Source organism: Spermophilus citellus (genome assembly GCF_964194105.1).
Source record: "Spermophilus citellus genome assembly, chromosome: 3".
Lineage (NCBI taxonomy): Eukaryota > Metazoa > Chordata > Mammalia > Rodentia > Sciuridae > Spermophilus > Spermophilus citellus.
In genome coordinates, this window is record NC_138184.1 from 134,628,609 (window position 1) to 134,645,320 (window position 16,712).

The 16,712-nt window shown below is 39.4% G+C and overlaps 1 gene segment (V, D, J or C); it reads left to right on the forward strand.

Annotated features, from left to right (window-relative positions):
• Positions 1 to 318: 318 nt before the first annotated feature.
• The window catches only part of LOC308645491 (T-cell receptor gamma chain C region C10.5-like), a 41,555-nt gene continuing 25,161 nt past the window's right edge, over positions 319 to 16,712 (forward strand). The window contains exon 1 of the C gene segment in view: positions 319 to 443.

Here is a 16,712-nt window from a genome sequence, read left to right on the forward strand (position 1 = left end):
TGCTTATTTCATTAGGTTACTTTTAGGATCTAATATAACTGAGGTAACAAGTCAATCATGCCACTACTCCAGCCCCTTGCACATCAAGGGGGTTTGAGAGTACAGGAAGTGTCCCACCACATTTCCTCTTCGGGCGAGTATGACTCCAGCAACATTTTTAAAGTTGATTTCTCAGAACTCAAACTATTCATCCTCTTTCCCTTCACCTTGCAATTAGATTTGTGTATATCCTCTCTCTAGTGCCTCTTCCTCCCTCTCCTACTTCTCTTATCAATTATATCCTTGCACAAGACAGGAATTGGCTCAGGCCCCACCTGGCCCCAACCAGTCACCAAGCTGTGGCTTTTGGCAGCACTTTGAGACCAGAGGTCACCCTGATATTCTGTCAGGAACAAGAGTCATGTCAGGCCTCCTCACCCTCCTCTGGGTCCTCTTGTTTCCAGGTAAGTCTCCCACCTTCTTGCAGAGTGAAATCTGCAGAGGTTTCCAGGCTTGGGGTTGCCTCTGCCTCAAGGTTTTCTCCTTCAAAGCGGGGCAGCCACTCATCATGCTGGAGCAAGCGACCCAGGTCCTGGCACACAAGGAAAACTCTGTATTTCTTCAGTGCTTGGTCCACAGCCAGGTCAGCTACCTCCACTGGTACCATCAGGAGGGGGACCAGCGCCCCCAGAGACTTTTCTGGACGGGTATGTTCAGCAGGGTTGTGCAATGGGATTCAAAATCTTGAAATCAGGTAGAATCACAACTGTGAACACCAGGAATGGCAGTAGCTGTTTCCTGTTGGAGTGGAAGGTGGAAAAGGGTGATGAAGGTATGTACTACTAGGCGACCTGGAGCAGCACAGCCCTGGGGACCAACCCACACCCCAAACAAAAAGGCCTCTTATTTGTCCTTCCTGCCAGGCCTTGGACATGTTCACTAACTTTTGGTCCCTTCGGTTTCCTTGTGGCATGAAAGTAGAAGAAACCCACTCCTGGCCTTCAGCCCCCTGGCTCTACTGGTGAGCCCCTCAATGCTCCCACCACAGATAAGGAGATGAGGCCAAAGAGAGGTGAGTTCTCAGGCTGCCACAGACTCTATGTGCAATCCAGTCAAAGGGACCCTCTCAAAGGGCCTCCTCTTCAAAGGTTCTGAAACATGTGGAGGATAAGCAGTGCCGATCCATACCAGTGCCACTGGTTCCAAGTGGTTTTTGAGCACTTGAAACACTTGAAAAGGAACTAGTAAAAAGGTCCAAGCTGAGATGGACTCTAGGGGTAAAATATAAACCAAACTTTGAAGACTAAGTGTAACAAAAGTGAAATAATTCAAAAACATTTATATTGATTGAATGTTATATGATTATATTTTAGACACCTTGGATTAAATATTAATAGTAGTAAAACTAATTTAGCTAGTTCTCTTTACTTTTTAATGCACTAACTAGAAAATTTTTAATTTGTGGCTCATGTTGGTGATGTTTTTATCTATGGATAATTTAAGGGTCTAAACATCTCACCCAAAGAATGCACAAATAAAATATTTGACATGAGATTTCTTGAATGAAAGACCTTCTGTATTTACCACCAAATGGTTGAAAACACTGAGACAGGGAGCTTACTCTTAATTTCCAGCTTCTAAGTTCTTGTCCCATAGACCCTTCTCACATGACATTAGTCAGTAGGAAGCTTAGGTAACAATATTGCCCAAGTCCAGCACCCCCATCCATTGGAGAAATAGTGCAGGATCTGATGTTAGGAGCTAATCCTCATGGCAGGGTGATGTGCGAAACCCTAGGGGAGTAGCTGGGTCCTTTGCCCTCCACTGCTCCTTGAGCATCGCCCAGCATGGGACATGGAAGCACCCAGGCTTCTCCAGAGTCAAGTTCTTCGTGCTGTTTCCACTTTACACAAATGGCTGCTAAACCATGTGACTACAATTTCTGTAATAAAGCCAAGTCATACAAATAACATATTGTTGTGTCTGTCTTCATACAAATAACCAACTTCTTTAATAGAAAAATGAATGGAAAAAAAATAAATAAACCTGTGTTCCCAATCCTCCAGCACCTAAGAGGAAACTCCTCTGCTGATGTGTGTGAAGAAAAACAACAAAGAAACGAAAAGAGTTTTGAAGGTTTAGTTGAAGGTAAACACTTTTTTCATTGAAGATCTGATATTTATACAGGAATTTATGAAAATATCAATAAAATAAAAAGAGATTATGAGTAGAAGGGGCAAATGATTTCTAAGAAAAGTGATCCTTCAGGTTCTCAACTCATTGTCTCTCTCTCTCAACTTCTGTAGAGATGTATAACTACCACATGCCTGATTTCTAAAAGAGCCCCATGATCCTTCCTGCACACAAAGTCCTAAGTCAAAGCTAAGTCCTCCCAGCATGTATGAGAATGGATGGAAGGAGAGGGGCTGAAACTTACTTTTTTTGTTGTTTTGTTTTCAGATTGCTCCTTCATTTATTATTCCTCAATGTGCTAATAATGCCAGATGGGTACAGAAAACAGAGGCCTTATACACTTCCTACACCTCTTTCAGGCTTGGCTCCAGATAGGAGTGAATTCTGTGAATTGCTGGTGACTACATGTGGCCAAAGGAGGCACAAGTTCCTCAAGGAGCTCTCTACAGAACAACATACTTCCTTTTGCCCAAGACACCAAACTATGAACCCTCATTCCTCATTGATGCTGCTCTAACCTTAGTGGATTCTGTGACCTTAAGCAGGTCCTAGCTCCTATAGACATTAATGTATTAGTCCAAAAAGAAGATAACAGTGAAAAATTGGATCTCTCCTTGAACTCTACCCCATGATTTCAGTTTCAATGACCAGAGTGAAAAATTAGCTATTATTTGTGTGAAAATCTCAGGGAAATATTTAGATACCAAGTATTTTTTTAATAATGACTCCATCTTTATGGTAATTATCGCTAGACTTGAAAGCGTTTATTTCTAAGTAGGGGTACCAAGTTATTTCATTCCCATCGTCACTTTCTTTTTGGGAGCCTTGCTGCTAGCCTGTCTCTTCATGAGAGATTAGTGTGACAAAAGCAGGACTAGTATATTTCTAATGCTCGCCTGGGCATATTCAGTGAAGGCAACATGACAGATTCTGACAGAAACAACTCTCAGGGTTTGCTCTCAAAACCTTTCTTCCCAAGTTTGTCCTAACAGTAGTTAAGGCACTGTAGCAAACCCTCTACCTGAGCTAACTTATTTATGCTTCACAAATGTTCAATTAGGTGGGTCCTGTTTTTATTCTTAACAGATAGATGAGAAAAAGCAGAGGGAGGTATTCAAATGGCACAGGCTTTGTAGGCAGAAAGAACCAATCTCAAATCTGTCAGTGACAAGTTGTGATAAGTTGAGTCTCACTTTCTTCCAACTGGGCCTCATGGAAATTACACTATTTTACATAGTTCAACATGAGAAAGGATACAGAGTGCTTGGGACATGTCATCACTTGGTATCTGGTATTTTTGTTTGTTAATTTTACAGGTTATATTTTAAATAATGATCTTTCACTGAATGAAAAGAAATACTTCAAAGACCACTATTCCACACATTCCTTCACTGTTTTTCTATTCTACAAATAACTGGAAGTAAAATTAAGTAAAGCATAGTCTCATAACCCTCCTAATGGTTCCCAGATGAGTCTAAGAAGAGAAAATAATAAGCAGATAACCCAAAAATTGGGAAGAAAGCTTTTGAGAGACAGAGACACTAAAGGCACCACTAGAAAGCAATTGGAGGCACATCTACCCCAGACTTCCTGGCTGAGAAGATTCCTGGAGGAGACAGTGCCTGAGCCGAGTCCAGAAATGAACAGGAGTTCACCAAGTAAAGTGTGACATACAGGAGAACATCTGTGGATTGAAGTAGTAATATTCATAGATGTGGTATATTCAGAGAAGAACAGATGTGGAACTTGAGCTTAAGACAGAAAGGAAGGGAGGAGATGCCATTTTATAGTGGCCTCATGTTCTAGCAGCTCTGGACTTGATACTCAGAAGCAGAGTAGAGCACGGTTAAGAATTCTAAGCAGAAAACGAACTAGATAAGATTAGTACCCAGGTGGTGGGTAAGAAAGTGGTAAGGGCCAGTGTTTGCAGAATGTGAAAGATGGAATGGAGACAGGTGAGAGCCAAAACTTGTTTAGGGGGTAGAATCCACAAAAACTGAACTGTGAAAAATTAGAGGAGAGAGTTGGGGAGTTGGGGCTGACTGACATGCATAGTCTGGCTTGTGCAAAGTGAGTAGCAGTGATGTTCCCTGATACAGTAGGAAAAGATGAGTGGCCAAGAGGAATGATCAATCTACTCTGGCTCTGTACATATGCAGTCTCCTGATGTCTTATGTGAGCCAAACTTGAAGTCATCTAGTGGTCAGTTAGACAAGTGTACATGGAGCTCTGGAGGCAGGTGGGGTGAAGATGGGTGCCTTCTTTTCTCCATTCTAAGATAATTAAAGATAAGTAATTATCTTATCTGAGGCAGAGTAGGTAAAGTAAAAACAGAAATCTAGACAACCATAAATTTTAATGGGCTGATTGGGAAAGAGCGGTTTTAAAAAATACTCTAGCACAGATAATATATCTTGGATTAGAGAAAGAAAAACAGACAAAAACAAAAGCACTAATTCAGAAAGAGGGAACACTGCTTCCTAGAGTAGAGACTGGGGTTTAGCACAGATGTATAGCTCTGGTAGCTGGGAGAGGACAGAAAGATAAAACTTAAACAGGGGCAAGCCACCAGGAATGGAGTATTCAGACCCAGAAATGTGGCCAGATTCCGCATGCCACAGGATGTGAGAATAACTGAACAGGGCTCAGTTCACTAACCAATCAAAGTCTCCACCTGGGTGAAGACAAGCTCTCTGTGAAGACAGCACAGCCTGACCACCCACCACTCTGGCCTGACAGCTCAGTGGGGTTATTGTGTGTTTATACTGTGAAAGATAGTGTTTAAAAACAGAAAAGACCAAGATCATGGCTATGACTCATGTATCTCTGTTAGACAGCTCCCTACATCTGTATCCCAATAACTAGGCCCCATGACAAATGGTGGGTGTTGAATGACACTGACTGTGTGAATAGGTAGTCTTGTAGTTCTGAGGTGGCCATCTGCTCTCCATGATCAGATGTAAGATGGTGAACCTTGTCTTCCCACCTGCAGGGTGCAAGTGCTAATAGGTGCTGAGGACCACCCTTTACCACCAGCATGCTTTTATACAGTCTCCTAGGTAAATCACTCATGTGGTGATTTTACAGTGGAGTTTCTAACTTCCATATTTTCTCAAAAGGAAGTTTTGCCTAAGAATGTCCAAATTCTCAGCTTCATCTTTTCAGAAATCTTTACTCTCTCCCACAGATCCTCTAAATACTTTTCACTGATTTTCTTTAACTTTGTATGTTAGGGTCTGGAAACAAGTCAGGATGGCGCCTGGCAAATGTTAGAGTCTGTAAACAAGTCTGGATGGCGCCTGGCATTTTGCCAGAGGGAGTGGTTTGTGAAGTAACTCCAGAAAGCCATTAAGTGTGGAGATTCCTTATTGGTTGACTGCTGTATCTAGTTTATGTTAATTAAGATAAGCTGTGTGGAAAGTATATATACCCCACCTGTCCTACAATAAAGGGCTCCCACTCCTGCTATATTGATCGACACAAGTGGTTTGTCACCCCACCCCACCCCTGTTTATTTTGCAGCAGCCGGACCGCGGCATTTGTATTTTTTTTAATTCAATGTTTTCATTCTATTTTTGCAAACTATCCCCTGCCCCTCTTTCCTCCAGTGTTTGTATACAATGCAGGTGACCCAGGCAAATTCAACCTTTGGTACTAAAATGCTGTCCAAAGTAGCACAACTGGAATGTGTGGTGTCTGGAATAACCATTTCTGCCATGTCCACACACTAGCATCTGGAAAAGACCAGCTCATGCAGTGCCGCTCCTGACATCACTGTTGTCACCTGACAACACTGTCAATCCGAAACCAAGCACTACATTAGGCAAACTTGAGGTGGACAAGATACCTGCAACTTCTGTGTCTGCCCTCACCATTCACAATGCAGAGAAACAAGACTCAGCTCCATACTATTGTGCCTTCTGGGAGGTGCACAGTAGCAGACCATCAGAGCCATCTCAGTCAAAAGCAATCTTTGATTCTTCATTCATTATTAGGAATTGGACAATGACAGTTTCCACCAGCAAACCTTCATACAGTCTCCTAAGTGGTCTTTCACATGGTGATTTTGCATGAAGTTTCCAACTTCTATATATTCTCAAAGAGGAGGCTTCTACATAAGAATGTGCCAATGCTCAGCCTCATCTCTTCAGGAAATTGTTTTCTCACACAGACCTTCTAGATCATGAATGTTTATTCATCTGGAGATAACCTCCCCACTCACTATTGTTGTTGTTATTGTTAATATTTATATACATTTTAAATATTTTATTTAGTTTTAGATGGACACAATGTCTTTATTTATTTATTTTTATGTGGTGCTGAAGATTGAACCCACTGCCTCACACATGCAAGTCAGGCCCTCCACCACTGAGCCACAGATCCAGCCCCCAAAGCACACATTCTCTCTCTCTCTCTCTCTCTCTCTCTCTCTCTCCCTACCTCCTTCCCTCCCTCCCTCCCTCCCTCTCTTTGTGATGCTGGGGAAAGAACACAGGGCATTATACATGGGAGGCAAACACTCTACCAGCTGAGCTATGTCCCCAGCCTTTTATACAAATTTTTGTAACTTTGTGCTGATCAACTTGCATTACCTTAAGTATCTAGGATCTCCTTATCTCCATTGATTAGAAGATGGATATTAGATAGCATAGCATTCATTGTTCTAGAGGCTGAATTTTAAAACACATGGCCTAATCTTACCACAGCCAAGGCAGACTACAGTGACAAACATATCTTATGCATGCTTTGGAGTGGTGATTTTTATGTTAAACAAAACTTATCATCACTCCTGCTGATCAGCATAAGGCAAAGTCCCTGGTACTCCTCCTGGACTCAAAGTATCATTTCCTGGATAGAAGAAGCCTGTGTATGTAAAAGTATTTTGGAAATTTTAAACACCTTATCAAAGTACAACTCTACACTGTATATAACCAGAGAAATGAAAAGCTGTGCTCCATTTGTATACAATGAACCAAAATGCATTCTGCTTTCAAATATAATTAATTAGAAAAATTTTTAAAAAGTACACAATCATGGTTTTACTTTAACAACTTTTATTCCAATAACATCTCTACTAGCAATTCTCTTCCAATGATAGCCAGATTTCTTATTTCACATTGTTTTCTATTGACCTGGTCTACTCAATTTGAAACTTCCTGATTATCTCACAGAGAAGGTAATGGTCACTCTTTTATTTCCAAGATGTATAGTAATGGTAAATGTGCTGGGAGAAAAAAGGATGGAATTCCTATCCCCTCAGCTCCCATTGACTGCCACATAATGTGCTACCATGTTCAGAATCTCAAAGGATCATCATAAAATCCTACAAATAAACTTGTATATAGAAGAAAGAACTGGTGTTTAGAGGTGGTTGGTGACCTACTGAAATGGAGTTTATGAGATTTTAATTCTACTCTTAGGCCACTTTAAGTACCTTTAGAGTTTATTAACTTTGTAAGAATATACTGTGTCATTTGAGGGCAAATGTTGGGTGCCCCAAACCTTCTGCCTGCCCAGCAGAGTCTGATCAGGACAGAATGAACACTAATCAAGAAGCCATGGCCACCTTGGGCACAAAACAGGGAGTTGATTCTTTCTGCAAATTCTGACCCAGGACCTTTCTCCTTACTGGTGGGAAAGGGGCTAAGAAACCACATACGATCTCTATTCTTGAGAACTTGCCCTAACAGGAAATGTCACAAGTGGAGTACATAGAGAGGTGTCAAAACCCTTTAGCCTAGACGTAGGTCAATGATTAAAATGTATAACAACGATCATGCTTGAGAAATACATAGTTCCTCTGTTCTTTTTCTCCTATATAAGCTATGCCCCTCCTACCCCTTTCTCTATTAAAGCTAAGCCAGAAGATTTTAAAACCCATAGAAGATGATAGATGTGACCAGAATAAATTTACTGTTTGAATTAACGGTTTTCTGTAGTCTGAATCCCCATTCATAGGTCAAACCAGGCAAACTAAGAGCACACAGTTTCACTAAAGGTGCTGGTCACAGAAGATTCTTCAGGTGATGTCAGTGAAGTCCATGTTCACCCAGAGACAAGGGGGCAGTACTATAAGATGATGGGGACAGTTAGGGGACAGAAAATTAAGTAAAGTTCCTTCCTTGTTCCCTAGCCTCTGGGGGTCTCATCCCAGGACAGAAACTCCAACAGAACACAAGATAGAGGGATGGAGAATATGAGAGCCTCAGTGGCTGATCCTACCAAGTTACTGTCTACAAATATGCAAAGAAATGCTTTAAAGTAGACAACAAACTGAAGTTTTCCATTATTATTTTGCAGCTCGTTGACTCAGATTTTCTTCGGTGAACATCTGTTGATATCAAGATTCCACAATAAGCGGAAATGATTTGGGACAGGTGACACTGGCCTCACTGTTTTCATTGCCACAGTGGCAATGAGAGGAAGGCTATTCCTCTGAAGCCTAGTGGGAAGTGTAAGTGACACAAAGCACAAAAGCATTTAGAACAGTGTTAGCCATTCCTCAATGGATATTAGGTATAGTACTAATAGTAAAGATTTACAAAAGTAAAAGTGAACTTTTCTTTTACAAAATCCAACTCTTTGATAGTGTGCAAGTGAAAACTCCAAAGTTGTCTCATCTAGTGCTCAAAAGAGCTTTATGGAGCAGTAACAGAGTATCCATAGAGACATTTCCATACATATATACAATGTGTAATGATCAGATCAGTACAATTGGCACATCTATACCTCAGACATTATTTACTATTTTGGGGACATTCAGAATCCTTTCTACTTGTTATTTTTAAAGATGTAATTAATTGCCAACTATAGTTATCCTACTATGCTAAGAACATTGAAAGTAAGTCCTTCTACCTAACTGCATCTTGTATCCATGAACCATGTCCTCCCTCCCTCCTCCTCTACACCTTTCCTAACCTCTGGTAATCACTATTCTAGTCTCTACTTCTTTCTTTTTTTTTTTTTCCTTTTGGTACCAGGTATTCAACCCAGGGACTCTTAACCACCATGCCACATCCTCAGCCTTATTTGTGTGTGTGTGTGTGTGTATGTGTGTATTTTATTTAGAGATAGGGTCTTGCTAAGTTACTTAGAGCCTTGCTAAGTTGCTGAGGTTGGCTTTGAACTTGCAATCGTCCTGTCTCAGCCTCCCCAGCCACTGGAATTACAAGGGTGCACTACCGTACCCAGTTGTTAGTCTATACTTCTTTTAGATTAGCTTTTAAGTTTCCACATATAATTGATAACACTGACATCCTTTTAATAACAGGAGAATTTTAAAAGGTACTAAATATTTGCCTCCTTTTGCTTGACTTATTTCACTTAATACAATGTTTCCAGTTCCTTTCATGTTGCTGCAATGCACAGAATTTCATTTACTCTTATGGCTGAATAATATTGCATTGTGTACCTGTACTGCCTTTTCTTTACTCATTTGTCCATTGATGGTCACCTAGGATAAGTCCATGTTTTGCTTATTATTAATACTGCTGCAACAAACAGATGAGTGCAAATGTTTTTCAAAATGCTGATTTCTATTCCTTTGGATATATATCCAGTAGTGGGAAAATCCTATTTGTATTCATAAATGCCTAGAGAAAAATTTAAAAGGAAAGTTTGGGACAGGTGTCACTGTTCTTATATATTTAAATGTTAAAATAAATACCTTTATTTTATTTATTTATTTTTATGCATTGTTGAGGATCCAACTTGGTGTCTCACACATGCTAAGCAACCACTTTGCAACTGAGCTGAGCCCAGCCCCCACTTGACATTATTATCTCATTTTACTCATATTTTCATGAACAAATGATGATTGCTTATATTATCTGGTGTTCTCATATTTACCATTATTGAGTTATTTGTCAAATGGAGATGATTGTAGCATCCATCTCACAGGGGGATAGAGAGGATTAAATGAAATAATTAATGTAGGAAAACACCAAGTATAAATGCCAGACATGTACCGGTTCCTTAATGGCTATTAGATGCTATATTAATCTTAAAGGTCTCATTAAATATTATATGTAACACTGATTTTAGATCACTCTTCCACATGACATATGTTCATGAGGCTGTTTGATAGTCCAGGGAGAGCACAAGTGTATTTCCAGAGATTGCTCAGTCTCATACCTGCCAGCAATGGAAATCTAGTTCCTCCTTGGAGGCACCTAGGTTATGAATGAAATGTGAGTTCCCTGAATGATATTCTAGTTAGGGACATCTTAATTAAACACACACACACACACACACACACACACACAATACTCTAATGTTTGTGAAAATAGCATGTTAAATATTGTTAATAAAATATTTTAACAATTAATATTTTTGCTTTTTTTTGTTGAGAAACAAATATCAGGTTCCTTACCTTAGCCCTAAAACAATAGCAAATGACATAAAGACAGACAATGAGAACCATTCCCTCCCCCAAACACAGACAAAGACATGCATACCAGGGTTATCTTTCCAGATGTTAACATACTCACCCAAACTACCCAGTTCATGTGCTGCAGGAAACCCCACTTTCCTGCACCACATGAACTGCCTCTGCTCATAACTGCAGAAGATCATGAACAACTCAGGAAATCACCTGACCCTCCACTTCTCTGAGAAACCAGAAGAACCACACCCTCTTTCACTGACCTGAGTCCTCATCTCTCTGGACCCCTCACTTTCTCACCTTCTCCCTGGGCAGCCAGGCTGGCAGACGGGATGCCACTCCTAAAAGCAGTCATCCTCTCCTCCCTCTGGGCTTGTGAGTTGCCCCTTCCTCACTTCAGTCTCTAGGAGAGAATAAGTCATTCTTTTCTGTAGCTTCTTAACATATCATTTGTTCATAGGAATCTCTTTTCTTTGCTTGCAGTTGTACTTGGGGAACTGGAGCAACCTGAAATATCAATTTCCAGAGAAAAAGATAAGAGTGCCCAAATGTCTTGCAAGGCAATCCTCCAGAGCTTCGAAAGCATAGACATACACTGGTACCGAGAGAAACCAAACCAAGGGTTAGAGCATCTAATATATGTGCGGACAAAGTACAATCAACGTACCCTAGGAGGAAAGAACAAGAAATTTGAGGCAAGTAAATATGCTCCAACTTCCACTTCAGTATTGACAGTAAATTTCCTAGGAAAAGAAGATGAGGCCACATACTACTGTGCCTGCTGGACGAGCACAGTGTTAGGGTTGCCAGAATAACTTACACAAGAACCACCCACCTCCTCACATCAGCAGCCACAGTGGCTGCAGAGCTGGGCGCCCAATCTGAGCCTCCCCACCAGCAGCACCAGGGAACCTCTTGGATTCTGCTCTCCTAGAGAGCCCTGAATGGTGTCATTAGGACTGAAGCTGCATTATTTCTGATTAAATCAGGCCATCTGGGAAATCTGAAAATACAGGATGGATGGCTGACCACATAATAAAGTTGTTTTTTGTTATTGATGTTTGTTTGCTTGTTTGCTTGCATTTTGGTTTCATCTTACTAGACTGTACAGAGAATTTCAGTAATTGAATAGTTCAAACTGAAGGCAGGAGAGGGTTAAATGCCTGGAGGGATGTCCACCTAGAATATAAATATTTTATGTGACTTGTCATTTTCTCATATTATGCCTGAGCATTGGGTGTTTTTATAGATAGAATTATCTGTGGGACATAATATTATTATCATTATTCCAGGGCTATTCTGATGAAATCTAATGACCATTATATAAGTAAAGGATCAGCTATCTGTCATATCTGAGTGATCAAAGTACAAATTCTCAGTCCACATTCCGCACTTGTGGCTGGGAGAAAATGAACCCTGCTCCAGCTGTGTTCCCTGAAGACCTTGCACTTCAAACTTCTGCAAAAGAAAACCAAAAATCCTGAATAAGAGGAACTGACAGTTAAAGTGAGAAAATATCTCTTCCCTGCATCTACAGAGAATACAAAGGTAATTTCTCTCACAAATCAGCAAAATAAAAAATGATTGCTGACAATTATTATGTTTATTCTATGATTAGGAGCTGGATGGTTAAAATCTTTGAAGGAATACTGAGACAAAATTTTAAAAGTTAAAATATGAAAAGTGCTCTCCAACCTTCTTGAAGTCTCATTCAAACAAGGTGGATAGTAATGAAAAATTCTTCCTTCACAGATGTTTCTCACATTGGTTTCTTTATTAATTGGATTTCTTACCACATAGTAACTATGTGTACAATTTACCTACAGACTTGAAATAAGTGCAGCATAGTCAAACTCCATTTCTCCCTTCCCAGGATCAGCAGAGATGCTGCTGAAGCTCAGTGAGGGAACACCAGGGGGCTCCAAGGCACCTTCCTAGGGAACACTTGGGACCTCTTGTCCAAAACCCTGACTCTGTTGATTCTTGCTGACCCTGGAGTCAGGGTGGCATTGACCAGAGGGACTAAGTCTTCACAGCCTCTCAATTAATTAATGAAGAGGCACAAAGGAAAGAAGAGCATTGAAAAGAAAAAAGTGGTGTGAGACCATGAACCATATTTTGCAAAAAAGTGAATGAAAAGATGCAATAAACTGCTTGTAATAACTATACTCAATATTTCTTGCAGGTTATTTCCTTTAATCCTCAAAAGAGCAATGAAGAGTCCCACTGCAGCAGCCCCACAAGTCACATCTCAGCAGATGAAGGAACCTGGACATCTGAACAACCCCTGACATGTTTATGGGGGTGGAAACTTGGTTACACAGTGAAGTGATGGACAGGAGGGAAAGGAACACCTTATCTACGTGGCTTTATGGTGACCAAATACCTTTTAGCCATTTAATACAGTTTTTGAAGAAATATAAGTAAAAAGGCAAATATACACCACATATTTGCAAGGAGAACATTGAACACAGAAGAGGTTTATATAATATGCTCTCAAGCACATAAATATATATTTATGCAAAATACATATGTATGCAAAAAAGCACATGGTAATTAATCCTCCAGTGTTTAAAGAGTGGATGTCTTTGAAAGGATGGGTGATTTTAACTTCCTTTTTGTACTTTTAAACACTTTATGCATTTTAACAAAAAGCCTTTACTACAAACAGAAATATATATGTGTAAAGTCAACATTTTATTGATTTATATATTTAATAACAAAATTATTTATATAAAATATAATTGCATACATAAGGCACACTTAAACGTTTTATTTATATTTTCCCACCTAATCATGTCATTACTCTATGCCTCTCAAGGAAAAAAAAATGATTTTATAAAAACCATACACCTTCATAGTAACAGTGGTTACTATGGATCAGGGGGTCCAGAAATTCTGTTCATGTCCAGGATTAGCTGGTTTATAAATAAATATTTATTGAAACATGAGCTTGCTTATTTGTTTCATATAAGCTACAGCTGCTTTTGTATTGAGTTCACAGTTGAAATAGACACCCACAAAACCTGAAATATTTACTGTTTGGCTCTTTATAGAAAATATTTGTCAGTCACTGTCCTAGGGTAATATACTGATGAATGACTTTATTTTATGTTTCCCTATTCCTCAGTGTTAACTCAAAAACCCTTTGCCACGTGACCATCATACCCATAATAACTATGTGACTTTGCATAAATTACTTCACATAACTTTAATTTTTTAAATTTTTTTTAATTTTTTCATTTAAAAAGAATAACATAATGATATTAACCTGCATGAACTGTGGCAAGGATTAAAATAATGCACATAAATCTCTTACAAGTGCTTGGACCACACCTAATCTCCAATAACTGAAGCATTACATTGATCATATGGGTTATTATTACATATTAGAAAATAAAATTATTTAGACTAATATTCTAAATCCTTTGCGCTCAAAGTTTGATTTGTAAACTAACAACATCTTCTTCACATGACCTTGTTAGACATACAGAAATTCAAACCTTAGCCCAGTGCTACTCAACCTGAATCTCACAAGATTCCCACATTACTCCAAGGTACATTACTTATTGAGTAGGGGGGATCCAAGTGCCAGGCTGTTCAAGAAATAGGTGCATGGCTCAGGACAATTAGAAACTGATCTCATTTTTACTGGATTTTTTGTTTAGGGTCCTAATGTTTTGGTAGAAAATGTGAGTCAACATTTGGTGATCTGAGGCCACCAAATGCAAGGCAACTTGCAATTTAATTCACAAACAACACATTCCATTATCCATGTGTGTATATGTACTTTTACTCTCATTTTTAAAGTTTTTTTTTGCAAAATCACTGCAATTTTTCAGTTATTATATTCTATACCAACAAACACAGGTCTTTTTTCATGGCCTTGACTTTTAGATTCATAGTGTTGAGCACAAAATAAATGTCCTCATATCCTTCAGGCAATGTTGCTACTGAAAAAGATGAATTAGCAGGGAACCAGAGAAAGGAAGAGAAAATGAAGATCATTGGTAGTACAACCACCCACACTCATCCAAAACTTAACTTAGAAAGAGTTCTTCCCTGCCATACATATTGTCACTGATGCTACGAGGTGATCCTGAGGGGCTTTGTTGGGGGATGGCTAGGGACAACCATTTAGGAATTTTGTTCTCTTTTCTCTACAGAAAGACTCTCATGGAATCCACCTGACTCATTAGTCTTCTCTCACAAGGAGAACTCCTGGTCATTCCACACTTAGGGACTAAGTGTTGCAGCCCATATAGCTAGCTCCTTTTTGCTCAGGTCTCAGATTCTCCTAGGAAGTGTCAGAATTATGTGAACCCACACCAGGAAGGCTATATCTATCAGGATTTTATTTCCCTTGGACTTCTTCCCATGTAGGTGCACATCCCAGGATCACAGAAGCCATTTGTGTACTACCACTTCCTCCTTCCAGGCACTCCTCCAAATCCCTTACATATAAATCCTCATCTTTGTGACACTTCTTTGACATTATCAATATCATGATTATACTTTCATAGATAAATGACAGAGGTATAGAGATGTTATTTAACTTGTGGTCACAGAGCAACTAAATAGATAGGGAGGGGCTGGTTTCTAGTCTTCTAAGGCTTTCCTTTTAACCACCTGCTCTCCTGCCTCTGAAACACACAAAATAAAATTGTCATCTATTACATGGTCTGTAGAGTCACAAGAATCTGGTACAAAAATTTTACTAGAAATTATTCATGAAATAATAATGGTTGAGTTACACTATTTGGACAAAGTTTCTACTCCTGAGCATGAAATACGAGGAATTTCCCCTCATCTTCTTAGGCTTTGCCTCTAGGACTCCAACATGCTCATACAGGGAGATCATAGAGAATCCAGACAAGGTGCCCCCATTTGGTACTGGCTATACTATGGGACAGCAGCCACTGCTTAAATTAACTCAGACCTACCCCATCCCCTGTTCATTTAAACAACAACAACAAAAATAGTGTGATCAATGTGTAGCAGAAGACACCAGGTGGAATCTAATTTCAGTTGAGAGAAGGAAAGGAGGCCACCATAACTTTTCCCAGATGCATCTCTCGTATCTCCACAAAATAACAAGTTGTGATCTACAGAGAGACAGACATAAAACCCAAAGCCCCAGGACACTAGGGAAAGCCAACAGTGGCTGAGTAGGGGAATAGGACAGCAACACTTATGAAGGCTACAGTCTCAATTCTGTGTCATGTTGTCTGTTTCAGACAGAATTTTAATGAAAATATCAGAGAATTTCCTTTCTTTACCTATCACCATCATGCTAACAAACCTCAAGGAAAATACCAGTGGAACATATGGGGGAAGAAAAAGCCTTGAGAGAGACTTTCTCAGGGAAGATAAGAATGTGGTATGAGCAGAAAAACCTGGAGTCTCTGATCCTTAAGAACAATCTCCAGTCTTGACAACTTGGGTAAAACAAATTTCAAACCAAATCGAACTCCTGCCTAGAGTGACACAAACTTCATTCTAAAGGCCCAGCAGAAGGAAATGTGTGTGCATTCTTAATCATAAAATACATTTACCTCAATATCTATTGTATTAAACAACAAGTTCAGCTCTTAACCAAAAATATAACAAAACTACAGGCTAGGAGAAACATAGCCACAAAGAAATCATAGAATCACTCAGGTACAACTCATGTGTTTGAACGACCTGTCAGGGAATTCAAAATAACTATGATGAACATGTTAAAGTCTCTAGTGGAAATGGTGGACAAAATGAAATTTCAGACAGATGACTTGAGCAGAGGGGTGATAATTCTTTAAAGTAAATCGAAATGAAAGAAATAAAAAAGCAAAGTAACAGAAATAAAGAATGCCTTTCAAGGGCTGATTAACACACATAATAGAGAGAAGGAAAGAACTAGTTAACATGAAGACTGGCCACTAGAAACCATAAAACAGGTAATGAAAGAAGATGAGACAGAGAAAGCAGATCATCATGTAAGACCAGAGCTATAGACAGTATCATATTTTCAAACATATTTGTAATTAGAAACGCTGAAGCAGAAAAAAAAAGAGAAAAAGGAGCAGAGAAATATATTTGAAAACAAATAATGGGTGAGAATATTCTAAATTTAGTGATAAACACCAAACTACAGAGCCAAGAAGTTCAGAAAATATAT